Genomic DNA, 25929 nt, shown 5'->3' with positions numbered 1-25929 from the left:
CCCGCAAATATCGAGAATTCGACTCAAAAAATGACATTTTCAGTTGCGAATAAGTTTGGGATGCAAACACATCTCTATAAATATTTTGTTGTTTTAATGTTGACCCAAATGGCCAAGATCGATATAAAAAAAATTGATTTAATCGAAATTTGCCGCCCCACATGACAACCCTCTCGTTGTCTTAAGGCTGATCTCAGTGTTGGTATGTTTTGGAAAGTGATAGCGATTCACTGTTGATATAGCATTTTCTTCCATTCATATATAATAACTGTCTTTGATTCGCTCTAAAGTTTATTACTGGTCTCTGTTTTTTCGCAAAAGAAAATATCAATAAAGCTATCTAGTTGAAATTCTACCTCTGTAAGATTAATTCAGTTTATATGATTTATATCAGTTTTTGGTTCCGTGCATTGCTCTATAAAGCCGAGCAGCAAAAAAAAAATCAAATTTCTTGGCTAGACAATAAAGTGCTTTTATACATACAATGCGGTCATAAAGCCGATTTGGATATATACAATATAATACAAAGGTTCCATCTTCTTCATAAATGCTGAGAAAAATCACGTGCTCACCATGGTATATGCGGAATGAAAATATCCATATATATATTGGTATCCCTAAGATAAAGAAAGAAGTAGAGGACAGCAGATTGAAATATATACGTATCTAAACTCCGTTATCACCCAAATCCATTGGCTAATGCTTTGGTACAATCCTGCGATCAAACACGCCTAAAAAGAAGAGCCTGCATACTAAGGAGCCACGTTTCACGGAAACAGCTCAATAATTTGCTTAAGCTTGTCTAGTTTTTAAATATATTTGAAATTTTACAACTTTTTGTTAGGCTTTATAAAAACAGATCCAATAAATAAAGAATCCCGATGTATTTTGCCTCAAGTTTTATATATTTAAATTCACCTTCATCAGGTCTACGCCTCCTATTAAGTTTTCTGTACATATTTCGTAAACTACTAAAGCTATATCAACCAAACTTTAGATAATACCTTATACAGTCCAAAAATGGAGGAAATCGGATTATAACCGCGGCTACCTCCCATACAAAGGTTATGTTGAAAACTTCTAAAATGCTTTAATTCAGTAAGGGTATACACTAAAAACCTTAAATTTCATTATAAAAAAGGTACAGACGGGATGCACTCAAATTAGTATACTAAATTTAAAATGGGTGTGGCTCCGTTCCATTTAGGGGTCAAAAACAATATCTCCGAAACTGCTCGACCAATTTCAATGAAATTTGGTTTATAATATTTTCCTGGCATTCCAATGATATGTTGTGAAAATAGGACAAATCGATTCACAACCACGCCTACTTCCTATATACCAGAACTTTGAAGTCCATCAGTAAGCACTAGTGAAGATCTTTTGTAGAAATTCAGAGGGAATATTATTCTTATAATAATATGTCTCCGTGCCAAATGCAATCGGGCCGAAATCTACCCTAGTACCCATATACCTAATCCTAGGGTTTCCAACTTTTAATGGACTTTATACCGCATATATGACGATTATATATATAGGTTAAATTGTGTGTTATTTTAATAAAATTAAATAAATAAATTGCCAGAGTATAAAATGTTCGGTTATACCCGAACTTAGCCCTTCTTTACTTGTTTTACTACTATATAAAAAAGAATCTCACCGTGTTCGGCCAATTTGAAAAAGAGCGTTTCAAATGCTTATAACAGAAATGAAGATCATGTGGATTTTGATCTTGTCTCAAATCCCTGCTCTATCTTCTGTTTTCAGATTTTAGTAACAGTATCGCTTATATATTGTAGAAATAAGACGAGTTTTTTGGAAGCATTCAATTTCATTTAGTTTCTATTATCACGATTTTGCCTTTGTTCGACTTGGTTAATTTATTGAACATTTCAGAAAGCACTAGCAAACTACATTTTAGAAGAGTTTTTTGAACAGCGAGTACTTGAATACTTCATTAAAGATTTGAACTGCTTACCTCTAACATTTAATTGAATTATACCAGTTTTTTTTTTACATTATACCAGTTGCCTATACGATTCGCCAAACTCCAAGAATTAACATACCGTATATGCCAAGAATATATGTACATATATACCACAAAATGCAGCAATCTAACTGCATTTCGATTAAATAATCAAGCAATTGAGTTTAATTGCTGCAACCGCACTTTTCAATCATCGTCACAAGTTGGCAAACTTGCGGTCATAAAGGAGACACTCTACAGCAAACAAGACTTGTCACTTAGGAGACCCACACACACACACACACTTGCACATACTCAATTAGACAAACACACCTGGCCACTGACCACTCGTGAACGTCTTCTAATTGCTTTCAAATGAGCAAATTGCGTCGAGAGTCCACCTTTTGCTTTGCGTTTGCGGTTACAAATTTCGGCTCGTGCGCACAACAAAGTTGTGTTTTGCCTTTGGTCAACCGCAAAATTACGCACCCACCCACACTCGAGGTGTGTGTGCGAGTGAGTGTCTTTGAGTTTTACTTCATTTGGAAAATTCGACGTTGTTTCGATATTGATAAGGGTGATAGCGTGGAAGTAATTATAATGAAATTGCTTTAAGAAATGTAGACTTGTGTAATTCTACAATTATTACTTCACATCGCTACATAATGAAAGTGCTGTAATTGCAGTATTTGTGGTTTGTAATTAAAATTAAACCAACCATTACTTTGGCCACAAATGCTTTGGAGAAAACGTTTAGCGAGCTGCAGCGCAACAAATGGACGTATCCAATTAGGATGAGTGTGTTTTTTTGCTTTTGCTTTATTTGTTGTTGTTGTTGTTAATTTTTATTATTTTTTTACTATTTGAAGTCATGCATATTCACCTGCCTGTGCGATTGCGCTCACTTGCCTTGCAACAAACCACTTGAACGCAGCGCACATTCCAGCTGTCAACTGTGGCGCCGAACGTCCGTCCGTCCGTCCGTCTGCCCGTCTGTCCGTTCAATAATAAGAATTCAAGTAAATTGAAAGTCTAAGTCATCAAAATGCGATGCTATCATTAAATGGCAGCAAATCATAATTCATTTTTTCTCTACACACAAACACACACACACAGGCAAGGAAAAATATTTTCTAGCTAAACTATTGTGCCACAACCAACCGAATATTCATATGAAAGTACACACATACACATATATAGAGAGATACATATTCATACCGAAGTTACTGCCTGCCTGCCACTCCTAGTGTCGACTATTCGTCCGTCCGTCCAGGCGTTAATAGAGTAGAGAGTCAGAATTTATGATAGCAGCTAATGCATAGCCCAGACCAAGAAGCCAACCCAACAACAACAACAACTAGTATCTAGTCATAAAGGTAGCAAGGGCAAGCTGATAGTCAAGTTAGTTAGGATAAAAGCAGTAAAGATATGACTAGACACATGCACACACACACACACTCAGTTACATGTGAGTTGCCACATGTATTAATTATATAGACAAGTAAGTAATCGCATTCTTTTATTATTACTACTACCACTTTTGTTGTTGTTGTTAGTGCTGTTGTTATGCAATGCACCGTAGTAGGTAGCCAGTTTGGTAGTCAGTCAGTACAGCAATTGCCACTTTATAACGCCAAGTGCCTGGAGCAGCAGCAGCAGCAACAAAAACACTAACGTGCTGTTAGGCAGTCAGGATGAAGAGTTCCTTATGCCGTGTGGAATAATAGAGGAGAAGTACACCTTTGGCACTCAATCAATTGGAATTCCTGCTCTGCATACACAACACTGATCGGGTATGTGTGTGTGTGCACTTAGGTGATTGCTGGCAACACTATGTGTGGATGTTTCTTTACAAAGGCGACGCGCTAGTGGGTTTTGGGGGGTTTAAGTGCCCCTCTGCGTATTCTATGGATATTTTTAAAGCTACAAGCCTCGTTCAAGAATTGAAAATATTATTTCGCTCATCAAATAGTGGACCTAGAAGTACTGTAGCTTACAGAAATAAAAAAGAAACATTGATTTTTTATACATACATATGTTCGATAAAGAGCTTCGAAGATTCGGGTTCCAAACTTGAAATTTCAAAGGTACTAGTTCTGGTCCCTAGCCGGTTGCAGTGAATCTCACTTAGACGGATTCGACTGTCCTTTGTGATACCCGAAAAAATCATGACGGATCCCTAAGACCCTTATGATTCGACAAAGCGCTTGGACTCTATGATAAAGTTCTTAAGTCGGCAAATGTCGATTCCAGTCACTTCACTAGGTTCGCTGAAGATGTGCCTACCGAGGTAGTTTAACCTAAGTCTGCTGAATGCTGGACATTGCAGGAGGAAGTGCTTGTATGATTCGTCTTCGCCTTCCTCCAAACAGTTTGGCAACTAGCGTCTGACTTGATCTCTAGCCTCGACTGGATATATGTAAAAAAAAATGTATATAAGGGATAAACACTTCGTGTTTCCAAGTCTCCTTCATCCCATAGTCAAATTCTATAGAAGATAATAGCTGATATTCTATCAAAAGGTACTTCTACGGTTTTCATTGCCCTCAGGACTAAGCTCAGAACTTACTTAGTAATCAATATTGTTGTATCTTTTATAACAAATCGTCTTCTCAAAAACTATCAACCATCTCCTTACAAAGTTTAGATCCAAACTGGAAGATTACTATTTTTCAGAGAGAATGAGAGATGATACATTGTTTTGAATCGAAATTGGCGAACTTAGGGACCCCACAAAATACTCCTGAAAAGCCAAAACTAGTTTTGAAATAAACAAAGATCCTTCCAAAATGGTTCCTTGTCAAACTTTGGACGATATAAATACAAGAAGTCAATGACCCCGTCATAGAAAACACTCTTATGTACGACTAAGACTGGGCGATGACATTTTTGGGACTGTAGAATTAATTTGAATGATAGATAACCATAAATTGATAATACTAAGGGCATGTGGATAGGCTGCCTAATTCAGAGGTCTGATGATAGATTAATTGCTGTTTTCACTAAGAACTCTGAAAGACACTAAAATATTTAAATTATATTTTTCAAAAAAAAAAATGTAGTAATAAATATTTGTTTAAGTTTGAATCATTCCAGAAAATTTGTATTGAATCCACAAAAAAATCTCAGGAGGGTATGAAATGTGGAAATTAATTTTTTAGAGTTTAAGATTTTCGGCAAAATTCGAGTACTTCTCTAACAGAACCCTACCAACGCACGCCACACTACGCCACTGCCCTTCAACATACACAAATATTCTAAGCGACTTCGTCGCACATGCAGCGGCGCATAAATATTGATATCCAGTTTGCTTTCAAATATGCTGTGATATATTTAGAATAACAAAAAAACCAACAACAACAACAATAATGAAAAAACCAACGGCCGTCAGTGGACAGGCGTCCGAAAAACACGTATCGTAAAATGTTGCTATGCCGCGCGGTGATCAACATGAAAACCGGCAGCACGCGGCGGTCACATCGATCACTATTGACAGCTTCAGAGGAAAATAAGAAGAAAAAAATATGAAAATCAGTTAAAATAAAATCAAGGTGCATGCACACGGACTTGTAATGGAAAAACGTTTCGTTGAAAAATAGTTCAAATATGAAAAAAAGTATGAAAGTACATAACTCTAATAAGCAATATGCGCTGCGGCAGCGCGTGCACTTGTACGATTGGCTGAGTGCCTGACTGGCCACTCAATCATTATACAACAACACAACACCAGACGCATTTCAAATTCGAACGCATGCAAATGCTTTAGAGTTGCAACAAAATGCGCGCGCTCTGTACGTGCGCAAATGTGACTCCCTGCAAATCAAAGGCGCGCGCTTAAGCGGTACCGCGCGGTTATTTACAATTTTTGGAACCTTGCGCGGCATTGCAAAGCCACATGCATTTCGATGGTGTTGTGTGTATATGTGAATGTTCAAAGCGGACATTAAATGGATTTTGGCTCACAACAACATGACATTTCGGTTGACAAGAGCGGCATGCAAAGCGACGCGTTGCGACGCGTCCAATCACAAATTTCGCTCTGCGAACAAGTCGCGCGACGGATTTATTATATGCGAACAACGACGAAAAATTAATGCCAACAACGCATGACGTCGCTGACGGCTTTGCGGTGCATCTATGGTGAATTTCATGCGGTGCGCGGTGTACAAGTTTATTAGTATGTTGACGCAAATTAACAGCGACGCGCTCGCTTCCACTGTCAACTCGAGTGTTGCGCGGTGCGACGCGCGCTAATCTTTGCTGTAGAGCAAGTTAACAACCGTGCGCCATAACACATGCCACAAATAAACGACAAACAACAACGCGGTAACGGCAATCGTGGCAACAGCTACAGCAACAACAACAGCACTTGATAATGGTTTTAACGGCAAAAGCCAAATAATTTGTAAATGTCATGAAATTTTGACAGTTTGTGGTGATGTTTTGCAAATTACGTTTGTAATTGCAGCGACGAACGGTAAACAACGAAGCGCGAGTGGTGAACGACGCGCGGCAAGCGGTCTGCCATAAGCGCGAACGAGCGCGCGGTGTAAGCGCTTTAGCTGGTGATCGCAAACGATCGCATTCGTTGGCAAAATTTTAAATAAAATGAAAAAAATGTTGAAATGAAGCAAAATGAAATATCAAAGGTAGAAAATTTTTCTTTTTTCTGTGCCGACAAGTGGTAGTGCCACACAGCTGGCGCGCAACACCATAAGCGCACGTTGCACGTTCACTCGCGCGCTTGTTTTCGGTGCAACGAAATTACGCTAATCGAAATGACAAAGTGTATTTTGATCAAAGCGAAATTTGAAGAAAACACGCACCATTGGCTTGCCGGCTGGCTGCTCGGCTGCCTTGGGGGCCCCATTAGGCATAGCGCGCGCCACATATTGCATTAATTTGCGCGCGGAATGGAAAAACAGATCTCTTTCTTCGCTTTGTGCGCTTTCGAAAAGTGGAAAACGCTTGATATGACAGCTTTCGGAAAAAGATTAGTGATCGATTGAAGTGTTTTTTCAGTTTGACCTGAATACTTCGAATAGGTAGAAATTTTTAAAAATATATGAGTGATTGCTTTCAAGTATTTTTCGCTAATAAATAAAATAACTGTAAATATCAGTTCTTCTCTGAGATTCCTAGCTTAAATTTCCACACACTTAATAGATGAAGGCTTAAGGTGTGGAACTCAGTTAAAGCACTTCTTGAATATTTTAATGTATATGGATATTCTAAGTAAAATCTAAGAATAATTTAGAGGAATTTAGAAAATTTTAGAAAATCTCTTTCCTTGGATTTCCAGAAAAACTAGTCCATCTAGTATTTGGCAGCGAAGCGATTAGTTATCAGTAGCTCTCTTATATAACAATTTGTTCTCATTTGCCACAACAAGAAAGTGACGGTGCGCCATCTTGTGTTGGTTCTGTAAGTCTGGAGTAAAATGTACTCTACGAAGAGAATATTCACTGACGCATAATGTGCTTTTAGAACTTAAGGAATACTATTTCTGGGAATGCTATCAATAGCTACATCTGAGAAGAAATTAATTGCGAAAAATTGAGATATAATCATTTAGGGTCCTGATTTCGTCCCTTTAATTTTTGTGTCATTTATATTCTATACAGCTGATATCTTAAGTCTTTGTGAATAATGAGGTTTAAAGATGTTCCAGGCAGCTCTTGAGTGGTTAGTCTAGAATGTTCATAAATAATAGATTTTATAAGCCAGATGCTTTTAATATCGAATGTTGTTCTAGAACGATTGGATTGTGATTGTTTTATGGTCAATCCCGACCTTGAACTTATGCACCCATTTTCTAATCAATTTGGAGAAATTCTTGCTACTCCGCTAATGACTCCTCGAAATTGAGTTCCCATTAGCACTTTTATTTTATAACTTCTCAGTTTTACGCTGCCGCCATTATACATAAGTCCCATTTGTTGTTCATATATGGTATGGACTTTTGATTCACCCTGTACAATTTTAATGGAATGCTAATTGTTAACACTTAAGCCACATTTTGTCCAAAATTTATATCTGCTGGAGTGGTATGAAACCCAGCACAACGAATTCCAAGTTCAAAATAAAAGTGAAAAAGAAGACATTGAAGTGAGTGACGATGATTTGCTTTTTGTATTTTGAAAGAAAAGGCTACGAAATATATGCTGGAAAGTAATGAAACGAGAACGGTCAGATAAACGAGCGACTTTTTTATATTTAATTTGATCATCATAACCTCATTTTAACACTATTACTACTAAGTGATACATTTTCCTGCCCTATAAGTGGCGATTTGCTTCAGATATAGTCTATTTAGGCAACATAGATACGATGTAACGAAACTTCCTCCGAGAAAGTTCACTGTTCTGACATCTTCTACATACCTAATGCCCCTTCTAATGGATTTTTGTGCCTGATTTCATTCAACCAGAGATCAAAACCCGATCTAGACCCAACTCCGAAATAGTACCCTTTGACTTATTGGTTTCTAGGACGACTAGAACTAGGCGACCTAGTTTTTAGAACTCAGAACCGGTTTCATCAAGAACCTCGGTCTCTAATTTTGTTTAATCTTTCGAAGCATATCGAAAAATCTCACGAACCAAGGTTTATGTGTGAAATTAAAAAACCAAAAACCACGGACTTCTCAAGCGTCGCTCGTCTCTAAGTGAGATTTGTAATGGACGCCAACCTGTGGTGTACTTGCAAACAATCACTTCAAGTGAATAGCTAGTAGCACTTGCTGAGAAAGTGTGAAATGGGTTTTGCGGCGGCTTAACACACACACACAAACATCTAGGGCTATTGGTGGTGTGTGGCTCTTAGCGGCGGCACGCATTATACGCGGCGCGCACAAAACAACTTCAAAGCGATAAATGATAAAAGCCGCCAAAAGTCAGGCAACGAAATGTTCAAGCGGTGAGATGCCAGGCGATACAAACACACACACGCTTATACTTTAAATGTATGTATGTATGTATGGCTTTGTGTATGAAGGCAAAAAGCCTAATTGTCTTTCAAAACGCAATCAAAGCCTCAACCGCAGCTAAGCCGCAATCTGAGTACTGAGACCAAAGGTAAAAAAATCAACAATAATAAAAACAACAAAAAACGCAAGCAAATAACAATATTAGAACCTGTCATGCCAATGGCCAACAACAACAACAACGGCAATAACAATAATGTATAGAATATGACAATGACGATGACGTTGAGGTTGGCGAACGCACGCTGATGTGCCGAACGGACAGCATTGATTGTGATAGAATTTTTACGATAAATAAAAGACTGAAGATGAAGCAGAAGAAGCAGCACAAGCAAGAAGACAAAAAAAAGTTGTAGTAAGAAGACAAAAAGTACAAAAACACTTGAATGGCATTTGAATTGCCGCTGCGTGGAATCAACAACGGCACCAAAGAGCCGACGATGCTGGCTACGGCGAAAATAAAAAAGTAAAAAAACAACAGTAACAACAACAAAGGTGTGCTAATACTGACCGCTCGCGCACTTGTGCCAAAAGGGTGAACTAATGACAGTTTAATTTACTTCTTATCGAAATTAATTCTACTGCCGCGTCATCTATTTTGTTGGTGGGCAAAAAAAGGAACAACAGCAACAACAATAAAAAATCAGCTAAAGCACTTGTAAAGCTTAGCAGAGAATACAATTAAGTATGAAGAGACAGTCAACTTGCAAGCTGGTCCTCCAAAGCCACAATGCCGCTTTGAAAATGTCAGCTTCGTTGGCTATCTACGTGGATATACTGAAAGCGTCAAGGTATTTCAACTCAATTACGACGCGCATATTTACTTGAAGCCGCACTGTTACGCAGAACAATGAAATGGCAAGGTTTCTGCATATAAATGCTTGTGTGGATAGTTTCTTTTATACCCGTGCAACATGGTTCACATAAGGTATTATGCAACCAATAGTACTTTTTGAAGCACCTTTGTTCTCTTATCTCACTCATAAATAATTTGAAATGAGCTAAAGCCACACTTTCTCAATATTTTCACATTCCGGCATAAACTCGTGTTTAGAATTAAACACTACTCATAAATTCCGAGTCTAAAATTTTCTATTTGTATTTTAAATATATATTTTGACCTTAACTCGAGTTTACAATTAAACACTACTCATAAACACGAAGTTTACTGCATACAACTTTAAATCTGTTCTGTTTAATATAGAACAGTACTCATAAACTTGGAGTTTACCGTACACAAACTTTTATTTAGCTCTCTTTAAACATATATTTTGATATTAACTCGTTTATAAAATTAAACACTACTCACAGACTCGTAGTTGACCGTATACAAACTTTTTATTTAACTCTCTATGAAGAAATATTTCGCCATAAGCTTGAGATTACAATTAAACTAGGAGTATACTGTACACAAACATTTAATTCAATTATTCTTGACAACATATATTGATCTAAACTCGAGTTTACATACAAACATTACTCACAAACACGGAGTTTACCGTACACAAACTTTTAATCCAACTCTTTTTGAAGAAATATATTATATATACTAAATATTTAATATATAAACTCGAGTTTACGCTTAAACATCACTCACAAACTGGGTTTATGGGGTTTATGGGTGTTTATGGGGAAATAACACTGAAAGTTAAGCGCTGCTCAGAGAGTTCCTTAAACACTAAAACTTATTAATAAACACAAACCCATTAACTCGAGTTTATTTCATATAAACATTTTTTAGACTACGGTGTATGGTAAACTATTTTTCTTAAGGTTTTCTTAACACTGAGCCGCGGTCTTTTTAAACATTAAACTCGAGTTTATGCAATATAGAAATCAGACTATCGCGTGATCGAGTATTAACAACCTTAAATTGACTTAGACTAAACAAAACCGGATCATATTGAATGGAAACTCCAATGAGACTCGGACTGATTTATGGATTTAGTTATTACTGGTATTCAAAGTGTTCCCAAACTTGTATTGAAAGTGATTTTTGCGAATAAAAACGATGGAACTTATCTCCACCAGTATTTTTACGGAGATCTATAGCCAAGTTTATGGAGAGCCAACCTAAATTTACAATAAAGTTTGACGGCAACTTTGACAAAGTTGATCGCTAAGGCGCAAAATACCTTCAACACTGATATGTGTTCATAAACGGAAAACCATTAACTCGAGTTTGTGCCATATAAACATTTTAGACTACAGTGTAGGTAATTTTTTTTTTTTTCAAAAGTCTTTCAAAACAGATCCTCGTTCTTCTTAAACATGAAACCTTAAACTCGAGTTTATGGAATTTAATAATCTTTTAGACTATCGCGTAATCGAATATTGGCAATTTTAATGAAAGTTAGACTAAAGAAGACGGGATCACATTGAGTGGAAACTCTAATGAGACTCGATCTGATTTATGGATTCATTACTGGGATTCTAAGTGATCCCAAACTTAAAAGCGTTCGCTGCGAAAAAATGCTGGAACTTACACTCATAGGTTTTTAACGAGAACTATAGCCATACAACATTTTTGCTCTGACGTACTACCAGAATCACAGCAACCGAACCTAAATTTCAAAAGCACCTTTCAAAAATCGCACGCTGGGTACTGCACTTGAACTGTGGCGCCCTTTGTCATTCACTTTTATACATTTAAGTCTCCAGCAAGCTACATTAAGAGTTGACTAGTCACTAGCTTGTTGGACACAAACTCTGGTGGCAGGTTAACAACATGTCAGCATTGTAGAAACACGTTTCACATTCTTCTAATGCTAATCGCCTTCACCCGCAGAAAAGTAAAAAAATTTAAAAATCGAAAAAAAAAGAAAACATCCTGCTGCCACAAATGCCAAGCAAGCGCGGCAAGCTGGCGAACAGGTGCAAATGCAATGCGGTGCGACGCTATGTTATGCAAGCCGTACGCTGGCTGTAAGGAGTCCATTGTCTGCGCAAGACAGACAACGTAGAACAGCGTAAAGAACAGAACGACAAGCAAGCCAAGGCAAGTTAATAAGTGGAAGTGTAGTAATTGTCTAGAATTGTCGTTGTCGGTGTGGGGACAAGCTGGAGTGCCGGCGCGCAGCCGCAACGCACGGACGCTCGACTGCTGCTCATGACACTCACTTAGCATTTTTATTGCACCGCTCATTTGTGAACGTTGTGCTATGCGTAGAAATAGAAATAGAGTTGTAGTTGGACGCCTGGAAGTGAGTGCCAGAGTCAGGCATAAAAATGCGTAACACACCCCTCGTCCTTGCGCTCGACTATGCTATGCTCAGCTATGTTGTTGTCTTTTATATGTGCGCGTAGTCCTTAGATACCGATCACTTGGTGGCGATAATGCGCGCACTCTAGCTCTTTGGCCTCTATCACCTTTTGCCTGCCGCTAAAGACATAGAAATAGACTCGCACTCACGCGCATATGCGACGGCGCGCCTTCGTCAGCCAGTCATCCGATTCAAATAATTTTCGTGTTTTATGAGTATTATATACGCATTTGAATATTAACAATATAATATGCATGTTTATGAGCGCATAGCAAATGCAGCATAGCACAACGGTTAGATCGTCGTTAAATTGCGTACCCACACCTCTAAGCAGCAAAAAAAAAAAACACAAAAAAATTGAATAAAAAATTTTCAAAAAATAGACAAGTAAACCCGGCCCGCCAAACGTTCGTATGGAACCACGTACTCTCTGGCAGAGCGGCAGTCTGTTAGTCGCTTAGTTTCCTGTTCGTTTGCCAAACAATTTATGTCAAATAATTTTTTCATGTTCGTCGTTTTAACTGCGCCCATTTGTGACTCTCGACAGTTACGAGGAACGAAAAAAATACCAAAAAAAAAACGTTTACTTCGTCTTGATTCAACTCTTGTACGCACATATTAAATATGTGCGGGGTCTTGGAGAGCAGATGTAAATTTTTCCATAATTATGCAGTTTACAAGCGAATGGCCATTAGGTTTGAAAATTGCTGTCAAAAATGCTTGTTCAACAGACATTTTACTTTTTTATCGAACTATGTAAATTTTAGTTGTTACACGGAAGCATTTAACGTACACGAAAAATGCGCGCGAAAGACGCACGTAGGCGGTCAGGAACATAATATAAGTATTGTAGAAATGGTCTTTCAGACCTTAAAATAATTTTTCTATAGAAATTATTGTAATATAATTCAACATCTAAGTGTTAGTTAAAAAGAAGAACTCGAAAGCCAAATATATATGACGATTTCATTCCCGAAAGTATAATAATTGTATGATAACTTAAGGGGTTACATGGTTTTTGTCGCGTAAAAAATGTCATAGTTCCAATTTTTTTTTTTCTAAGTAAAAAATTATTTATTAAATTCAAACTTTTTTCTGTCTCATATTTACATATTTAAAGAATAATTTCAGAAATTTTCAAAAAAAAATGTTAACTCCTCCATTGTGAAAAAAGGTGCGTCCGCGTTGTCAGCATAATTCCTGACAGGATCATCCAAAAAAAAAATAAAAAAAAGTGGTTTAGGTAAGGAAAGACAAACAAAATAAAATTTGGAGTTTTGGCAGACATTTTTCCAAAAATATAAGAATTTCGGTCAAATTTGCTTGACATTTTTTTTTAAATAGTTGTAATTGAAAAAAAAATCCTTCGTTCAAGCACGAGTAAATTGTATCTCGAACACTTCATCTTCATCAAGATCGGTTTAGTAGTTTTCGAGAACATTTGACAACCGACATGGAAAACACGGTTCCGAGAAAAACGCGTTAAAAGTTTCGAGTAACAATAGTACTTGACTTGGAGCGCACACCTTCCAAAGGCTGTATCTCCGAAACTATTATTCGGATTGACTTCTATGAAATTTAGCTCCTCCTGTGATATTGTGATAAAATTATTGCACTATTTTTCTAATTCCAAACATTTTTTCGAAATTTGGAGTTTGTCGAAATTACTTGCCATTCAAATGCCTATCCTTTCTAAAGTAATGATTAACAGTTTCATTAATACTACACCAATTCTCTTATACAGGGACTATAAAAGAATTTTCGCTAATATTTTGATAAGAAAATGCAAGTAAAGCTGCCGCAAAGTCCTTGTCTTTTTTTCCGACTTAAATTTGCAACGAGATATTATAAGTCCAGGAGTGAGTTTAAGCGACCATGCGACAGTCTCAGAGTTCTCTATCAGCTAAATGAACTAAAATGATTGATGTGTTTGACCTCTGATCTATGATAGGGTTGCTAGATATACATATATTATGAAGATTTCAACTGAATTGTGTGTTGTTTTGCCATACGCTTATTCAGTAAAAGACTTAAGAGAGAGTCAAAAAATCAATTATCAAAAAATTTTTAACCGCACCTTAACAATAAGTTGGGAGCTCTGAGTTAGACTAGCATACATCCATTCACTCACTGTAAAGCTCATGTTCGCAGCAGTTCTATTGCTCAATGCTCTCGACTTCATATTTCTATCCAAACTCATTTCATTCAAATTTTTTTTGTATAATCAAAATTTATAATGGAAAATGAACTACCACTTTCTCAAGAGGCAAACATTTTATGTTTCCTTGTTGAAGACCATTTGTTTCAAATTGGTGAAAGAAATTAAACAATTTTAAAATATCAATAGAATCATCTAACGAATATTGAAATATCAGTCTTTGTTAGAAGGACGGGAACTCCCTTATAAGAGGAGATATAATGAAAATATGCTCCAAATTATTTTTTTTAATATTGCCAAATTGACCGCCCTTAGATTAATAAAATTCTGGATCTATGCCGGTTACGTAGATCAGACCGTCGTGTCAATTGAACCGAATGTAGGTTCCTTCTTGAGTTTTGTATTTCAAAATATCACGTTATCGCTAGAATTTTAAATGAGCAAGGTTTTTATTGATATTTGTTGAAACATACATTTTTATCAAGACAATGACCGTAAAAAGAGATATGAAATGCTTGGGTTTGGTTACCATACAACTGCTGGGTTCTATTTGCTAGGTCTATGGACTTGAAAAATTTTGAAGTTTTCAAACCCAAAAATAACTTGCTGAAAGATGCAGGAGCAAGGGAGATTTGTATTATATGAAATTATATTGAAATGTTGGATAAGAATTTAATCTAACACAAAATAAAATAAACGAGTATATTAAGGGGCTAAGGTTTAGAAGTTTTTGGGACGCTATATTTTTATGTTCTTATTTTGCAAAAATATTGAAAAATAACGGAATTCGGTGCTGTCTTCGGAGGTGCCAAAAAAAGTTCCACAACTGCGAATGAGTTTGCTGATGCAAAAAAATTCTAAACGGTTATTAAAGTTGAAGGTAATTCCTATACAATGACCTAGAATTTTTGAAAAATATCAAAAATTAACAAATTGGCGTAGATCTAAAAAAAGTGGGTCAAGTTGACAATTTTCAACCAATCTAAACCGGTCGATCAGTTGAGTGATGATTGCAGCAATTTTGAAAAATGTTGAAAGCGCCAACTATTGTGGTTTATACCTGTGAGCGATCGCTCTTTAGAACGCGGTCATTCAAAAACTATTCAAGATACGACCTTGTCGATTTCACAGGATATTTTTCATATTATCGAATAAGCAACAAAAAAAATCGATTTTTTCAAAGTGTTACCCTTCATAAAGTTTGTGTATTCGTATTTTTTTTTTGAAGGTTTTTATGAGAATGAGTTAAGAGAAGATGTTTCTTGAGAAGTGTGATTATAAAAACATTTTATAGCTTTTTAGATTCAACCTCAGTAGGTATTTGAATGTACAACCCAGCTGTTCGTAGTCACACGCTCGATTCGTTTCTTCTGTGTCGAAAACAACAAAAATATTTTAGTTTTAATTGGCGATCTCTTTTTTTTTTACTTTTTTTGCTTTCTTTTTGCCAAATCATCGTGCTAATCTACAACTATAAATTAAGACTCCAAAGTCTAGACTTAAAATTTTAATACTAAACGATCGTGTTAAATGAAACGTTTGATTCCGCTTAAGTTTTTATAATTTCTGCAGCTGCCAGAGCGATTTGTTTTGGCACTCACAAGCATTATTGTCAAAATGGAACAAAAGGTTCATTGAATTTAGTGTTTGTTTGGGGATATAATAGCTCCGTTACATACATACATACATACATAGATGTTTAATATGTGGTATGACTGATTATTTACAGCTTTTCGAAGAATTTCCAACATTTTTTACCGAAGAATGTTGACAAATATTTTACAAATTTAGGCAAGAGGTTGTAAGAGCTTGCGCTTGAGTACTCACATATATGATGAGTATACACATATGTATGTCTGTAATCATATATGTTTGTAAATATGTCTGTAGCACATAAATAACTTCATATTCATAGTTTATTATACTCTTTTTCTCAATTATTTTTTTAGTATTTTTTTTTTGCCAACTCAATTCGTGAAGAATTTTAAAATTCGTGTCGCGCACACAAAGCCACAGGCAAATAAAAAATTATATATGTATATATATATATATACATATGTACATATGTATGTATATTAAAGTCAAACAAACAAATCATCATTGCTTTGAAATTTCGTCTTCGCCAATGAGGCAATTGAAAAAACTACTTTAATTTTCATATGCCTGTATGTGTGTGTGTGTGTGTGTGTGCTTTTATAGTTATTTATGCAAATGCCATACCAATATAAAAGCTCATCAATTTTGCATAAAGACGAGCACGTGTTAATCTGCGCCTCATAGCGGAACGTGAAATACCACTAAAAGTAACTGCAAAAGGTGAACACTATAACGTCAATTTTTTTATGTTCGTCAATAAAATATAATTTCGTGGCCAGTTGGCAACCGGCTGGAATGCGATGGAATTTATGCAACCAACAAAAACAAAAACACCAAACAAACAAACATATATACAAATATATATATGCAAGTGTGATGACGTTTTTGTTGTTCACTTTACGTGCCGTTCGCTTCAGTTATTGTCAAGCAGTGCTAAGTCACTGCTATGCAACTGCCAATATTGGTATTTATTTCTAACGGCAAATTGCATGAAATTTTTAACATATTTGCATAGAAACTTATTTATTTGTTATTGTTGTTGTCTTTTATTTTTTATTATACTTTTTTTTTATTTTTTTTACTACAAAGCACAACTAATTTAGCCAGATGATTGAAAGCTTTTTCGGCAAAATACCGCCTAATTTCTGCTGTCTTGTTGCAAATCTATGAAATTTATAGACAATGAAAATCTTACAAAATATACTTTATGTCCAAGCACACACACACATACATATATATAGATACACACAACATATTATCCGGCCATTTGCATGCCGCTCTATGTTCGCTTGGGACACTTTTTTTCAATTTCCCTGACATTTACGAGTCATAAATTATTTTAATTGCTTGTACACGCTAATGAACACATTACATTTAATACTATGTACTCAAAATCTATTTGTATTAATGTTGTTGTTGTTGTTTTTTTTTCATTTTTATTGCAGACTTCAAACAAAAAAAGGCGCTCATTTGTCCGCTTGGCTGTATAAGAGGTGCTAAAGTTATAGGAGGTAAGTGCCTAATTACTATTTTGGACAACAGTCGCTATTTTATGGATCTTTAGTCCTTAGATTGATTTTTTACACGACAAAAATTCAACTTAATACCTTTTTAATGATGAGCTGTTAAAAGTGTAACACTTCTTCGAAGATTTTTTGTCATAAAAAATATTTTTTCTTTAGTGAAAGTTGTTTTTATTGTCGGTGGAATGTCAAAATAGTTTATTATTTATGTTTAGCTTTTAGCTACTCTGTCATAATTGTTAAATTTATTAAGCCTATTTGTTAGTTCGGATATTTTTAGTGTTTTATTGACTTGCCTACTTTTTCATTTTCCACAAAAAATGAAGAATTTTTAGAAAATAAAAATTTTTGCTGTCATAAAAGTGTTAATGAATGTCTTAATTGAGTTATCGAATTTTTTCTTCACACAGAGGTAGTCAATTTAGCTGACTCATTTAGATAAAGAGTCATAAAGAATAAAGAAAAATTAAACAAGTAAGGAAGGGCTAAGTTCGGGTGTAACCGAACATTTTATACTCTCGCAATTTATTTATTTAATTTTATTTATATTATATAATATACAATATGACCCACATATTCGTCATACATATTGTATAAAGTTCATGGAAAGTTGGAAACCATAATATTAGGTTAGAAGCACCGAGGTCCTCGTTTTCGATATATGGGGCCTTAAAAGCCTATGGTCCGATTTCGGCGATTTTTAGAATGGGGCTGCCACACTATTAACATAGTATTTGTGCAAAGTTTTGCACCGATATCTTCACTAGTACTTACTTTATATATTGTAAAGTAAACGATTCAGATCATCTTCTAAGTTCTGGAATATAGGAAGTAGACGTGGTTGTGAAGCGATTTGGCCTATTTTCACAACATATCATTTGGATGTAAGGAAACTATTACAAACCAAGTTTCATTGAAATCGGTCGAGTAGTTCCTGAGATATGGTTTTTGACCCATAAGTGGGCGACGCCACGCCCATTTTCCATTTTGTAAAAAAATCTGAGTGCAGCTTCCATCTGCCATTTCTTTTGTGAAATTTAGTGTTTCTGGCGTTTTTCGTTAATGAGTTAATCCACTTTTAGTAATTTTCAACCTAACATTTGTATGGGAGGTGGGCGTGGTTATGATCCGATTTCTTTAATTTTTGGACTGCATTAGGAAGTGGCTAAAAAAAAAGACGGGAGAAAGTTTGGTTTGTATAGCTCTGTTGGTTTGCGAGATATGTACAATAAACTTAGTAGGGGGCGGGGCAACGCCCACTTCCCCAAAAAAATTGCATCCAAATATGCCCCTTCATAGTGCGATCCTTCATACCAAATTTTATTTCCATAGCTTTTTTTATGGCTTCGTTATGCCACTTTATGTGTTTTCGGTTTTCGCCATTTTGTGGGCGTGGCAGTGATCCGATTTTGCTCAACGAAAGCAACCTTCCTATGGTGCCAAGAAATAAGTGTGCCAAGTTTCATCAAGATATCTTAATTTTTACTCAAGTTACAGCTTGCACAGACGGACGGACGGACGGACAGACAGACATTCGGATTTGAACTCCACTCTTCACCCTGATCACTTTGGTATATATAACCCTATATCTAACTCGTTCAGTTTTGGGTGTTACAAACAACCGTTATGTGAACAAAACTATAATACTCTCTTTAGCATCATTTGTTGCGAGAGTATAAAAAGAATCTCTGTTTAACAGTTTATGTGATAAATTTTGTACCATCAATACAATCAGGAAAGAAAATTGAAAAAAACTGCTTAATTATTAAAAAATTAAGGAGACATCAAATATTGCTTAAATATAAAAAGTTTTCGTTATAATTTATATTTCAGTGTCAATAACTTTCTTCAGTTCAGTTAATTCATTAATGAAATAATTAATTAATTGATTTGGTGGAATTCAATTTGGTGTTTACACAGACACACTCAATTTAAGTCACTTAATTAGTGAGCAATATAGTGCTAAAATTCTACTTATATGGGAGGGTACAAAACTGAGAAAATGTAAAACTAAAACGATTTACAATAGTCCACGTAGCAAATAATGTACGACTCCGATCAATACAATCAAGATGAATGATTAATTTTAATTGAGTTATTGTTCAAAGATGAAATTGAAAGTAATTTTATGATAAATTAGTTTAACTTAAATTATTTTCCGTTTAAAAACTACTTTTAGAATAAAATGATTAAAACATATTTATAAAAATTAAATTAAAATTAAAATTAAAATTAAAATTAAAATTAAAATTAATATTAAAGTTAAATTAAAATTAAAATTAAAATTAAAATTAAAATTAAAATTAAAATTAAAATTAAAATTAAAATTAAAATTAAAATTATAATTATAATTAAATTATGTAATATTAATTTTTTCTTAAATTAACTCATTGGTAATTTCATCGATAACCTCAACTTTCACTTAATTATTCTATTAAACTCACTTTTTTGACTAATTAAATTTTATTTTGTTGACATTTTACTACTAGTTATTGTCAATGAGCTACTCGCACCTTTTAGACAGCTACTTAATTTAGTCATCTAGCGAGTTGTATAATATAAAATTATTAATTGATTCAATTAAGTGCTTTCTCACAGCCAAACTCCTGTTAATATGTTATAAACTGATTACCATCAATAAGTTTTTCAGACAACTTCTTAATTAATAAATAAAGAGAAATTGCTAATTGAGTAAATTAAGAAATACCGATATGTTAAGCTGTCAACAATCCAATTAGCTGAGATAAGGCTGTCATTCGAATGCCTGTCGTTTCACTCTGAACTGATTGATTGCGGATTTCAATTATGTCAATTTTTGTTACTAATGGAGTATCCATTCTCATAGGGATATTCAGTGAATGAATATTATTCACATAATTAGTGACTCTTGGAAAATTGTTCTTAAGCGTGAAATATTTAAATAAAATGACATTAATGATTTAGAAATGTACCGTTTCTTTTTGACAAAGTAAGACTTTAGTATGTAAAAAGAGCTTTTTAGTAGCGAGTAACGAGTAGCTAGTTTAAGGAAATCCCGGTTAAGTCTACGGTTATCTACAAAAAATCTTAAAAATAGTTTTTTATTTCGTTTCAAGTCGGTAGAAGGCTGAAACCGTTTTGCAAATTTCAACATTTCGTTGGAGCTTCCAAAAATGTTGCCGTAAAAGAGTTAACGAAATGCATAAATAATCGTTAAAATTATTCAAGAATAGTCAAATTTTCATAATAAGCCACTAGAAATGCGTGATTCTAACATATTACTATGCTGGCTCTTTGGATTAACGCTCATTCCCGACAAACAAAACAATTAAAATTCATAAAAAAACTGCCGTTATTCAAAGTTCAGGTTTCTTTGACATCACATGCTTGTTATGCATTTATCAAACTACTTTTTTGGCAATAATAATTAAAATTCTGTGAGACGAAGACATTTAAAAGGAGCTGAGATTCATATCAATACCATGGCACTGGCATACATATTTACTTATATATAAATATATACATACATATGTACATATATGGTGTGTCTATGTTGTTGTATTTAGAAAAAAATCAGAGAATTGAAATTTAACAAAGAAAGCTAATTAAAATGATTTATAAGCACTTAATTTATCGAACGCGTAGACTTGACAATAAAAACAACGGCAGCAACAACAACAACGAAAGCTTGTACGGATATACATTAGCATGACAGCAGCGAATTCATGGCTCTGCTTGACAATTTGTTAGATATGCAGTTTTTTACCACATTTCCCATACAACACACCTGCGTATATATATATGTTTATATGTATGTAAGTGGGCACGCATACCTATTTTGGATGTTAACAGAAGATTTATAGACATCACAAGTAATAAAATGTTATTGAAACTTTAAGGAAGAAACCTGTTTGAAAAACTAAATATAGACATAGTTAGTATCCGAGGCGATTAAAATGCAAATGAGCTTTTTGTTTTTAATGACTTCGAAAATCGAGAGTGTTTAATGCGACGGTATATTCGGTGTTTTTTTTTTAATTTGAATAAAAATGCATATATTTTGGAAACTCAACTATAAGCTGAAGACTGCGCGACTACTTTAAAACCAAAAATTTTACTAAGAAATGGAATTTTACAAACTTATTATAAATTTTAGTTGAGAAATTAATTTTATATTTTATCCGAGTGACTAAAAATTAACCTAGATAAAGAAAAACTACCAAAAAGTTACCTGGAAACATCCGGGGGATTATCCGCTCAAACGGATAAAAATCGGACAAACTGGATATCCGTTATAATTCGATATATCTATATAAGAAACGCATATAATTTGTTTTCCGGCTAATATTCGTTTATCGGGATAACAGAAATTATAAATTTACTGAGTTTACTACTTTAAAACTGAAAATTTTACTATAAAAATGGAAATTTACAAACTTATAAGAAATTTTAGATGGAAACTGAATATTAAATCTTATCCGAGTTACAAAAAAATATTTTTAGTAAATTAGAATTATTAAAAAATAGCCTAGGAACATCCAGGGGATTATCCGCTCACACGGACTGAAACCGGATAAACTGGATATCCGTTATAATTCGATATATCGTTATTAGAAATGAATAAAATTCGTTTCCCGGCTCTTTTTTGTTTATCCGGATAACAGCAAGCAATAATTTTTTTATACGGATACAATTTTTTTAAGAAAATATCATAAATTACTGGAATATAGTATGTGGATGAAAGAATATTAATATGATATTGATATCTTATTAACATTTTTTAATCAAATCAATAAAATTTAAAATATTTTATATATCCGCAAATCGAAATATTTGCTTTATCCGGTTAGTTGAACTTCTCCAGCTAAAAAAAACACTAAAAAGTACATAATTTTTCACTTAAAAATTGTAGTTTATCAACTCTAATACAAATGTCTACAAACCGGTCTTATTTTCTTGCCAATGAGGGTATCTCCATTTCAATGCTAACAGCATGCTTTTTGATTAATTTGCATTACCGTTAAGTCTTTACACATGTTCTTAATACAATGCTGATATTTGCTTTATTTTTGAAAGTTAGTAGTACGTTTTGGAATGACATAAATCTTGTCAAAGCTTAAGACAATTGAATAGCAAAGCGTTAATGGTTATATAAATGAGCCATAACACTGTTACCAACGGCACTTTGTTGAGCATTAATCACTATGCGAATTTTTTGTTATTGTTTTTTTGGACAAAATTGTATATGTAAATAAATTTAGCAATAAATAAAATTGTTTTTTTTTTATATAAAGAAATAAAATTTTTGTTAGAAACTAAAACTAACGCTAAAGAAAAAGCTAAGGAAATAATCAAAAAATTGAGATTAAGTAAAAAAATTAATATTATATTTTATCCGAGTGACTAGAAATTAACTTTAATGAATTAAAATGACTAAAAAGTAACCTAGAAATATCAAGGGTATTATCCGCTCACACTGATAAAAATCGGATAAACGTTATAATTCGATATAACGATATTAGAAACGAATAAAATTAGTACTCCGGCTCATTTTTGTTTATCCGTATAACACAAACTAATAAATATTTTATTCGGATAATTTTTTTTTCAGAAAATATCGTAATAGTAACGCATAATTAGTTTCGCGCTAATATTCGTTTAGCCGGATAACAGAAATTATAAGTTTACTGAGTTTACTACTTTAAAACCGAAACTGAAACTGAAAATTCGACTATGAAAATGGAAATTCAGGAATTTCTATATGAAATATGAATATTAAGTCTTATCCGAGTGACTAAAAATGAAATTTAATGAACTAAGATTACTAAAAAGTAACCTAGAAACGTCCAGGGTATTATCCGCTCACACGGATAAAACCCGGATAAACTGGATAACATTTATAATTCGATATATCGATATTAGAAACGAATAAAATTATTTTTTCGGCTCATTTTTGTTTATCCGTATAACAGAAACTAATAAATTTTATATTCGGATATTTTTTTTCAGAAAATATCATAATTTAATTTATGTTATTATACGGATACACGAATATTAACATAATATTAATGTATTATTTTTATTTAATTAATTAATTTAAGAAAATATTTCTTCATACAACCAACAACAACAACATAGTCAATTTTTATAGCATGAACCAATTGAGTTACCGTTCTAAACAACTGTAAACTATAATACTCTGCGTGCTGTGGCCAAAGTACACAAATGTCTCCCGGCCATATGTTGGCTAAACTTGTAACGAAAGTCAATATGTCAAAGCCAAGCACTCTACTGCACAAATAAAAGCAAGCCCATACAGTCAAAGCATGCAACGGTACTATGTAGACAGTACAGAGAAAACTATATACAAACAACGGTACTATTGTTTTTGTAAATTTATAAAGTAGTTTGGCGTAAGACCAGTAACAACCGCAGCAGAACACAGCTAATGTCTTATAGTCTGTGCTCCGCACGTACCTTGGACCCAGACGAACCCAGTCGAAGCATGCACTTATTGAATAAATATTTAATAAAAAAAAATTTCTCCAACAAAGAACAATATTTGATATTTGAAAATCGCGTCAACAATACCGTAAGCAGCCGATGGAGCGCAAGTGTAAGCCACTACACATACAAATGCTTGTATGTATGTATATATGCATGTGTTTGTCTAGGTGACAATGGCGTGGTCAAGCGGCAGCTCAAAATTGTTGAGACTTCATTTCATAATTTGCTTTGCTTTCCAATGTCTTTACACGCACAGAGTTTCTGCTGGACAGCACTTTTCGGTCCTTCATGAATTTATGTTTGTTTGCATACTTTTGGCTGAGAGTGTGTGTGAGTGTTGACCAAACATATCGCATATTACATGAGTGTTTTGCTCAAATATTTGCATTGGCTACTGTTTGCTGCGTAAAACGGTACGTGATGGACAGTCAGTCAGCCAGCTAGCCAGCCAGCTTAGAGCGAGCTGTAACCATATTTGCACAAATACAAATACACACACATACACATACACATACAAATATTGATATGTGTGTGTACACACTCGTTTGTTTCTAAGCGTTTAAATGAGTAATGACGTTAGCAGTCCCGGCTAACTCGTGGCATGACCACTTTGACATATGCAAATATTAATGAGTAGGTGTGTATGTGTGTGTGTGTGTATGTTGAATTGAAGTGGAGATTTCTATTGACGCTACTGGTGTTTACCGTAAACGGTAGTCTAACACTGAAATGGGATACTGAAACAATAATTTGAAAATTGTGTAGTCAATAAAAGGTGGCTTACAATGTGCAAAGGACAGAGTTGAATGAGTTAAAATTTTCATTTTAATTAAAAATAAGAAAAATTTTAATATTATTTATGAAATAATTATTGCGACAGGTGGCAACACTTCTTAAATATTTTAAATTTTATCAATATATTTCTTAATTTTTTCTTTTAATTTATATATTATTAATTGTTACAATTTAAAATATTTTTAAAAGAGTGTTGCCAGATTTTAAATTTTTTAAATTTTATTTTAATTTCTCTCAATACATTATTTAGAGCGAATTATTTCACTAAAATGTATTGTCTGTAATCCTTAAAAGCTCAAAAAAAGCTTAACGTCAAAAATTTCTAAGACGCAAAGAGTTCAAAAAACGTTGCCGGATTTATGTAATTGAATTTCGTTAAAAGAATTTCAAAAAATAAAACGATTTATCCCTACGGAAGAAATTTAAATAATTTTTATTAAACAAATATTCTTAAATTAATTTAAACATTATTTATTTAAAAAAATATTGCCATTTTGAGTAGCCACCTATTTATAAATAAAAAATTGTTTAAAATATTTAATTTTGAAAATAAGCAAATTATTGTTCATACAAAATATGGAAAAAATAATAGAAAATTCATATTTAAGTTGACACGAGGTTGCCACTATTATTACATTATACAATTTTGAAAATATATTTGTTTAAACATTTAAAAGCAATTTAATATAGCAGATCTGAGAAAAAGAAACAATATTTTTGAAGCATGAAGAGGGTTTTTGCAAAAATGGCGATATTGCCACTTAATTTTTTTCTCATTGAAAAAATTCTATAAATTAAATAAAAAAATAAATTAAATTTAACAGAAATTCAACTACAACCGAACTGAATTGCACCATACATGCCGCCTAACATTTGATATAAAGTTATTAAACTTGTATTCAACCGAGAAAAATACGATCTGCCACTGATCCACCGATCAATTTCCATGCTCATACGCCCATTATACCGCAAGTTCCTCATTCATTGGCTCAAAAACGGTATTTTTGTAGGAAGTCTGCCGGAAATCCTCTCTTCTGAGTCTCTGAGAATCGTTGATGAGTCTGTCTTTGAGCGATTTTTGTCTTTCGGCTTCTCCCAGACCCTTTCTTCCGGGTCGAAAGAACCCGTCTCCCGAATTTTTTTTATGTAATCCGTAA

The 25929-nt window shown here is 34.0% G+C and overlaps 1 long non-coding RNA gene across 2 annotated transcripts in view; it reads left to right on the top strand.

The window, feature by feature from the left end:
* LOC114805326 (uncharacterized) overlaps window positions 1-25929 on the top strand; it is a 141905-nt gene that overhangs the window by 34546 nt on the left and 81430 nt on the right. For both annotated transcript variants that reach the window (XR_008470862.1, XR_008470861.1), the window contains one exon: window positions 17414-17479. This is a non-coding gene — a long non-coding RNA (uncharacterized LOC114805326). The remainder of the gene's footprint in view (window positions 1-17413; window positions 17480-25929) is intronic.

The sequence above is a fragment of the Zeugodacus cucurbitae genome, chromosome 4, assembly GCF_028554725.1.
Source record: "Zeugodacus cucurbitae isolate PBARC_wt_2022May chromosome 4, idZeuCucr1.2, whole genome shotgun sequence".
NCBI classification, from domain to species: domain Eukaryota; kingdom Metazoa; phylum Arthropoda; class Insecta; order Diptera; family Tephritidae; genus Zeugodacus; species Zeugodacus cucurbitae.
Note: the sequence above shows the minus strand (reverse complement) of the source record. Positions and strands in the feature narration are given on the sequence as shown.